We start from the raw sequence: 8,228 nt of genomic DNA on the forward strand, positions 1-8,228 counted from the left end.
CGGCCGGGCTGGCCAACGGTTTAGTCATGTGTGTTAAAGTTTGTCCTTTTTTTTTAACCGTTCGACAGAGTTATCGACCGTAATTGGAATGGTGTTCGTACGTGATCCTTCGTATCGGCACGTTCGATCTCATCCTGCTCCGCAGCAGCAACATGCCCGCGTGCTAAACTCCGTTTACGTGTACATGCCGGTATTAAAATGATGTGATAATTCGTGAACGTGAGTTTCGCTCCACTCATAATAACTAGGGTGTGGACGCACGACTTATGGCGCGTCCGCAGCCATTCGTACCTCCGTGTGCATTACCGGGGTTCTAGACCAAAATAGCGAAAATAAAAATAGCTGAACTGCAGTTTTTTATAATTTCTATATAGAATGTTATACATCTTAATATAGTACTTGGATAGGTTTCAAAACTTATATAACTGTAAAACTATAACTTATTTTATTATTAATTAGTATTTTTAATAATATAATAAATATTCTCTGGAGGAAGCCACCCTATATCCTACATGTCCTATAATATATGGACATTTATTGATGTAATAAAGAAAATTCGATACGTAGAAGAATTAAAACGAAAGCAGTATAATGCTGGAGAACAACCTGAGATAAAAAAAAAAGTACAAAGACTGTGCTAAAAGACTTCATTCGTTAATTAAAAATAATAATACTGATGATAATAAAAACTTTGTGAATGGTATAGCATATAATTAGTCATTAAATGCCTAATTATTTTTTCAAAACTATTATCACTAAATCGTATATTTTTGCCATTATTAATTCGTGATATTGATATTCGCAGTAATTTTTTCGTTATTACGGCGGGATACCGTACTGCGGTGCTTATCTTTGACGGTAAAGCAGTGTGCTTGGTAATACATAAACCGTGCACTCGCATTTTACGTTTTAACGAAACGCGTTTTCGTGAAAACGACTTCATCGCGCTCTTTAGCCGCTGGAGAACTGTTCGAAAGCCAACGACATTTCAATCGCCAACACGGGAGCAGTGCACGTGTTTTGTCTCTTGGAAAACCGCGGAACATCAATAAACGCAAATCGCGATTGGCCTGTAATGCACGCGGTATTTTTATGTCGGTCGAGATGGCCGTAGGAGAAAAAATTTACAATAATGATAATGGCGGTATAATGGTATTACGGTGGGGTAACCATTTTCAGAAAAAAAATGGAACACTTCCCTCTCTTAAAAGAAAAAAAAAATTGCTTTTCTAAACATTATTATAATAACTACAAGTACAGTACGTTTAATTTTAAAAATTATAAGACTGGCTTTCACTAAAAAACGAACAATTTATTTTTTACTATCGAAGTATTTAACAGCAGCAGGTAAATTGTTACACATCATTAGGGATTAATTTTTTTATTTAACTTTAAATAAGAAGAATACTTTATTAGCTATGTCCGTTATTCACGAATTCGATAATCCTTTTTCCGAACGAACGTCGAGAGAGCCAACTCAGCGCGTCCATCTTTGAATACGTAAAGATATCGATCATCTGATTTCGGGAGCTGATCCATAGCTCCGAATGAATGTACAATACGTACAACCGTCGTAAACAGATTTGCAATCAAAATAAAATCGTAATATTGGGATCGGTCGTCGATCTGTAGTTCGTAAACGTTATCGGGATGGTCGTTTACCGAGTCCCGTTACGCGGAGCCTCCCGTACACCCGACACAACAACGTTAATATTAATAATGGTCGACATATCGCGTTAAACAGTTGCCGCGTGCTGTTCTGGGCAACTGCGAACACGTCGTGTATTGTATTGCAGTGACGATGCGCGGAGAGCGAAAAAAGAAAAAAAAAAGTCGTCTCCGGTCGCCGGCTAGAGGACGTGGACCGAGAAGTCCGAGGAGAAAAACAGGAATAAATTACGGGCGAAAGGGTGGTGGAGGGCGAAGGGAAAAAAATAAAGGGGAAAAAAAAGACGCACGAAGAACGCGTCGGCACGTTCTTCGAGACCACGCCGCCCACGTCTGCGCGTTATAATGTACTCGTTACACGGCACACGGTCCACGTTGGTCTTGCTCGTACTTTCTCTCCGGCGGCAGCAACAATAACAGTAGTAGCAATAATAATAGTTATGATAATAGTAATAATAATTTCGCACGTTTAATGCACACCGAAACGGAAATCGATCGCAAATCTCGTTAGGAGTTTTTTCGGTTTTATTTTTTTTTTTTTTTCGGTTTTCTTTCACGTCCAGTCCGATCGATTTTCCGGGCCATTCCAGGACCACCTCCCGTGCCCGACGCGACGACCCATCACCGCCCGCACGCGAATTCTTCCGAAATTATGACGCGTATCCGTTCCGGCTGTTGGAATCGTGAAACGTAATGTATTAAAATATTAAGTTTTTTTTCCTCTGTTGTAAAATATCATTTTCGGTGCCGACCGCCGCGATGCGCCCAGTTGACCGGATTACCGGGCGATGGGCGCGCGCGTGTCATCGCCGCGCGCCGTTCAACCGCGACCGCGGTACCGGTGGTACCTGCGTAGGCGAAACTAGGAGGGCACGATAGGTTTCTTAGCACCCCTGTGTTCGAATGTAACGGGCCCTAGTTGCGCCCATGGGTACATGGTACGCAGGACACAGGGACCTACGGGGTTCAGAATATGTCAGCTGACCAACTATGGTTAATATCAATCAACGAAATCGGCCTACCGAACACAACTCGTATTTTTAAGTCTTCGGGTTAAATTTAACACCGGACCGGGGCAAATACCTCAGTATCCAGATGATGCCACCGGTTGAACTGTGTGGTACGGTAAAACATTTCCATGCCCGGTGTTCCAGTTATATCATACCCCCGGAAAATATTACCGGAGGGGGTGGAGGGTAAGATTATCTAAGGCATATTTTACCCCCGGTAAGATTATCCTAGGTTAGATTATTAATAACATAACGTTTATACCTACACCATTGTCTTTACATTAATAAACAGATCGCTTAAAAAAATAATTTTATTTGTGCAGTGTTTTTAGAACGTAGTTTAGTCCTAAGAACAGTGGCGTGCCGAATATAGGTCTAAATGATGTCCAGGCATCAAGTTAAAAAGAGGTGGGTGGTTGTTGGATAATAATATGTATATAATATATGTATAATAATAATATGAATTTAAATATGGGTGGGTGGGTGGTAAACTAGACTTTGCAATTGGCATCAAAAACATTTTTATCTCGGCACGCCACTGCCTAAAAATATTGTACAGAGGGGAGGGGTAAAAATATTCTAGAAAAATTATACCTTCCTCGAGGTACAACATTCCTAGTAAATTATTACCGGGAGGTAAGATTATCCTATGATAATTGTACCGGGGGTAAAATATGCCTAGGAAAATCTTATTACGTCGAAAATATTTTGAGAAACAATTATTCATTTATAATTTATAATCAAACATTTTCGTTGTGCGCTGTGTTCATGATCAATGGTCATATTGGTTTCTATTTTATAGATATGTTTCATTCAATAACGCCTGGATTTTATTTTCCTTTACCTTTATTTTAATTATACTTTTCGATAGTTTATAAAACACTGTAAAATATTATTAAATTCTAATTAGAATTTCTTGGCGTATGGCTCTTTAGCGTCGTTATATTAGTGTACGACCAACTGCCATTCGATAAGTTATTGGTATTAGTGTTAGTGAGTAATAATGCGATATTAGAGCGCATACACAGATATCAGGGGGGCTTGGGGGGGATTAACCCCCCAAATATTTTAATGGCTTCCCCCCTAAATCGAAACTTTGTTAGAAATTTTATTCGTTATTTTTATAATTTATTTATAATTATCTGTTCATTTTTTTTTTGAAAATCGCAAAATAAGAAATAATAAAAAACTATTTACAATAGCATTAATAATACCAATTACATAGTTTGGCTACTTGCGAAACAAGTTTCAGTGCAATGAAAAAAATAAAAACTTGGTTAAGGACATTGTTGGTTCAAGATAGGTTCAGCAATCTTTCAATAATATATATCGAAAAAGATATATCGAAAAATATAAAAAGCGATGATATTTTGAGTATCTTTGCTAATACAAATAGTTATTTGTCATTAAAATATTAATTATTTTTAAATATACGTTATTTTGTGTTTTTTTAATACAATTTAAACATATCTATATTTCTAATGGTAATAAGTTTTACTTGTGTATGGGAAGGGGGTGTGGTGGTGAAGCCCCTGCGGGTTATTTTACATTGAATTACTATAGCCCCCCCCCCAAATTCAACCAAATGTCCACCTGTGTTAGAGCGGTATTTATCAATATCTTAATCGACCGTGATCAATTCATTAAAATTTAAACCAGATCGTGAGAATGAATTAGTTGTTTTACATAAATATCGTTTAATAAGACAATTTTTTTTTTTTTTGACTATAATATTCTTTTTATTTTTTTGAACTTTATGTTTAACGTATTACTCTTTATGTAATAAGCGACAAATAAATCTGTCAACAAATACAGTAAAGTAACAATATTTTTACTATAATACATGTTTGGCAATGTTGCATTCATTTTCGTACGCAATCGTGATACAGAAAGGGACAATCGTACGCAATCGTATACCACCGCGTGAGAGTAACGGTCTAACAGGATTACACGTGAAAAACATCGATTTAAACTTGTCTTCCATCACCTATCGATTTAAATGATCTCGAAAGAAGGTTTGAAATTAGATGCGAAAACTCATTCAAGATTGACTTTGCTTTTTTACTAGTTATTCCGCCGAAATATTCGAAAAATCGACAACGTCCTAATCGCATTCCGAAATCAATGAAATACGAATAAAAAGCCACCATATTCTATGTAACAAAATTCACGGCATTCCAATACTTTTAGACTGACTGCAAGTAACTAATCGAGGAACACAACGAAATTTTAAATCAAAACGAATTATCTGAATCACATACCGCTTAACGATTCGGCTGGTATTTAAAACGTATTATATGTTTACTTTAACAATTTACTGATATATTAAAAAAAAAAAAAAAAAAATGCACATTTTGGTTTACAGTCGACTGATCATATGTAAAAAAAAAAACACAGTTCAAAATATTCAAAATCAAGCCGGAAAAGTAGGTTGAAAAATGTCTGCATTTTTTAACTATTATGCACACTCATATGCAATTAACACCCACTCATTATAAAATTGTTTAACTTTATACGTGAATAGAAATACGTAGATCATATTCGATAATTGTATCGTAAATTCGTCTAAATCGTTTTTCGAATATAAACGAATATTTAATCAAATTTTAATTTTTAAGAATAATTTAAATATTTTACAATGAATAAAAAGTAGTAAATATAAAAATTTTATAGCATTCATATGCTTAGATATTTGATATCTGCTAAGAAAAAAAAAAACGATAAGCGAAATCAAATATTAATTTATGTTTTTTCCGCATTGATTTACAGTTATCAGCATATATTTTACGTATCAAAGTATATACTTATAACTTATGATATGAATAAATTATCAAGTGTCCAAAATAAAATCTTTAATTTTTTTTCTTTTAGAATAATAAAAAATTTATATGAAAAGAAAACCGATAAAAGTAATTTAAAAATAATGTATGTAAATTACTTGCTTCTTTAAGAGGACGTGTCACCAAAACGTGTACTCGTGCAACGGCCGATAGGATACGCTGTTAAATATTTTCACGTTCTGCAAACGCGTAGCGTTTAAGTCACGTTTACTACTCGCAATGAGTGGCGACGAGTGTATGTTCGGGAACGCCGTTTATTTGTTTATGAACGTTCGTTTAGTTATAAAATTCATTATGCTCAAATGCCGCTGTTATATTTTCAACACCCTTCGCGTACCTACGAACTACCGATAATTTTACAGTTTTCTGGTCGTTTTAACCGTAAAATATTTTTACATTTGTATTAGTTTCTCATTTTTTAACGACTCTTTTTGCTTCCAAAATCTTTGCTCGTGTTTCTACTTTCTTTTATCGGTAAGAGAAACAGCTAAGGCAAGAGCTTTATATTAAAGCATTGTCCAAATTGTTATCGGAAATTATTCGAAAAACTGCACTTAAAATGTACGAATCATAAAGGAACGAATTGAAACCGTAGAAAAGTTACCGATTCATCATTTGATTACGGACCGGGTTATCTGATAATCAAGCGGATCATGTGTTGTATTGTTCAACAATATTGATAGGTCGGTGGACGTCGATATGTTCATCGATATTTCGATACGATAAAATTGATCGTGTTTGTTAGCGGGGGCAGAGCTCTACTCAGAGAGACTCGATTCGTCGACGTTCCGGTCGACACGCGAACAGGCGCACGAGTTCCGCAAACGCGTCGTGTACGTTCCTCGTGGCCGCCGTTATCGATCGTTTACATCGCTTCCGCGCACGCCCAGGGACGGAACCACAGTTGGAGAACTGTGGGTCGAGCGATTTTCAAGAGGCCGTTTATTAGGGCTGAAACCGTATTATTAATGTGTACTGCAAGATCGTATAATACGTGCATTTAAGTTAGTTCATAATTATCGGTGAAAACGTACACGTTTATTTTATTTCATGGAGTCTTACGTGGCTCGGAGATGTTTTACTGTACTACACGATTAAACCGATGAATGACGTCATTAAACCTAAGTGTGAATCTCGACCCATAGTCGGCGTGCACGCTTAAAAAATATATGAAGCGTTTAACGGGCCGATTTTGTCAGCAAATATTAACCGTGGGTCCTGAACCCCATAGATTCGCCTTTGCGCGCGCTGAAACGTTTGCCGTTACTGTCCGCTCACGTCCCTACGCGGGTTACGCGCGCACTTTCTACCGGCGTCGACCGCGACGTTCCCGTCCGACGAGAGCGGTTCGGACGCTACCAAGAGCGTTGACGCCGAACACTGTAGCTCTCGGTTCGTAGTGCGCACGAGTGTAACTCGACCGATGTTGAAAAAACAACAGTAATGACACGTACATGTCCCCACCGTCCATACTCATAGTTTTTTATTTTTTTTTTTTTTTATCGAAGTTGTGCAGAAATTCCGGAAACGGTGGTAGGAATCCACAGGAATGGAGCACTAAATGTTGGCGTCGGAAGAAGTTGAAAAATTAAAATGGATGGAAGTGGTGACATGTACGTGTTAATGATTTTTCGGAACGTCTATGATATTTTCGACAGAGTCCGTTTGTCGGGTCGGAAAGCATATTAGCATTCTGAGGTCGGTCTCGGCACCGGTTATCATTTTAGCTTTCTGATTGGTCGTTTGATTTTGCCATGTTTTTTAAAAACTGTTATCTGGTATTATGTGTTATTTAATATTATCATATTGCAGTGCATATTTACTATTTTTTTTTTTTTTTATAAAGTGTGAATATAAATAATCTTTAAAAAGGTTTTTACTTTTTACTTTTTGTAGATAGCTTTTTAAGTAAAATATCATAAATCCAAAAGTTTCTTAAAATGTTTAAATTAGTGGAATTTGATGATAATTCATTTCGTTCTAATATGTTTTCACACACCAGCTTGTATTAGTATTTTTACAATGAATACTAATCCAGGTACAAATATCTTGTTCGAAAAACATATTAGAACGAAATTAATTACTATCAAATTCCATTAATTTAAGCATTTTAAGATACTTTTTGACTTATAATATTTTATTTAAAAAACTACCTACAAAAATTCAAAAGTAAAAACCCTATTAAAGATTATTTATATTCATACTTTATGATAGTATCATAAATAAATAAGCATTGCAATTCGATAATATTAAATAACACATAATACTAGATAACAAGGCTATAGATAATACTTTTTAAAAAGCACGGCAAAACCAAACGACCAATCAGAAATCTAAAATGATAACCGGTGCCGAGACCGACCCCATAATGCTAATATGCGGTCAGGAATCGTTAGCATGGGACACTCTGTTCGAGCGTACCACGAGCGGACGGGTACGAAACGTACGTAAATGCGATGGTGCCGAAGTCGGTTCGGAGCTGTACGAAAACACGGTACATACTGTCCAATCCGGGATCCCACGTTTTATCTAAGACAGGGATTATTTTGCGCATTTGGAAAATCTAAATGCGTACTTGATCGTAAACATTTGCGTGATTGATTTTTAATTGAATGTTGTTTAATGTTATTTTATACATTACATTATGATTTATGAACAAAGTGAAAAGGACATTTATTAAAAAAAAATACTTTGAACGCGAATGCAAATT

The sequence above is a fragment of the Sipha flava genome, unplaced genomic scaffold (assembly GCF_003268045.1).
Source record: "Sipha flava isolate LNK unplaced genomic scaffold, YSA_version1 119_pilon_pilon, whole genome shotgun sequence".
Taxonomy (NCBI): Eukaryota; Metazoa; Arthropoda; class Insecta; order Hemiptera; family Aphididae; genus Sipha; species Sipha flava.